The sequence below is a fragment of the Propithecus coquereli genome, unplaced genomic scaffold (genome assembly GCF_000956105.1).
Source record: "Propithecus coquereli isolate 6110/MARCELLA unplaced genomic scaffold, Pcoq_1.0 Scaffold52, whole genome shotgun sequence".
In the NCBI taxonomy this organism is placed as follows: Eukaryota; Metazoa; Chordata; class Mammalia; order Primates; family Indriidae; genus Propithecus; species Propithecus coquereli.
Window position 1 is genome coordinate 1164822 of NW_012151063.1, and position 889 is coordinate 1165710.

Below are 889 nucleotides of genomic sequence, written 5' to 3' on the forward strand. Positions count from 1 at the left end.
GATGTGGACATCTCTGGGGACCTTATCCTGTCTACCACATGGGACTAGGACGTGGACATCTCTGGGGACGTTATTCTGTCTACCACATGGGATTAGGATGTGGACATCTTTGGGGAAATTATTCTGTCTGCCACATGGGATTAGGGCATGGACATCTTTGGGGACATTATTCTGTCTACCACATGGGATTAGGACGTGGACATATCTGGGGATATTATTCTGTCCACCACATGGGATTAGGACGTGGACATCTCTGGGGACGTTATTCTGTCTCCCACGTGGGATTAGGACGTGGACATCTCTGGGGACGTTATTCTGTCTCCCACGTGGGATTAGGACGTGGACATCTCTGGAGACATTATTCTGTCTACCACATGGGATTAGGACGTGGACATATCTGGGGACATTATTCTGTCTACCACATGGGACTAGGATGTGGACATGTCTGGGGACGTTATTCTGTCTCCCACGTGGGATTAGGACGTGGACATCTCTGGAGACATTATTCTGTCTACCACATGGGATTAGGATGTGGACATCTCTGGGGATGTTATTCTGTCTACCACGTGGGATTAGGATGTGGACATCTCTGGGGATGTTATTCTGTCTACCACGTGGGATTAGGATGTGGACATCTCTGGGGATGTTATTCTGTCTCCCACGTGGGATTAGGACGTGGACATCTCTGGGGACGTTATTCTGTCTACCACGTGGGATTAGGATGCGGACATTCTTGGCAAAATCCGATTGCCTATGGTGCCTGCGTTGTGGAGTTCATCCTCTACAAATGGACTGAAGGTGTACACTGGCATATTTTGAAGCCTTAAAATGTGATCTGATGGCGGTACTTATTCTGCCTCCCCTGTCTTGCCTCCCTCAATCTCACCTT

The 889-nt window shown here is 48.7% G+C and overlaps 1 protein-coding gene across 1 annotated transcript in view; it reads right to left on the reverse strand.

Annotated features, from left to right (window-relative positions):
* The window catches only part of ARSE (arylsulfatase E (chondrodysplasia punctata 1)), an 18365-nt gene that overhangs the window by 8833 nt on the left and 8643 nt on the right, over positions 1 to 889 (reverse strand). The gene's annotated exons all lie outside the window — the stretch shown is intronic.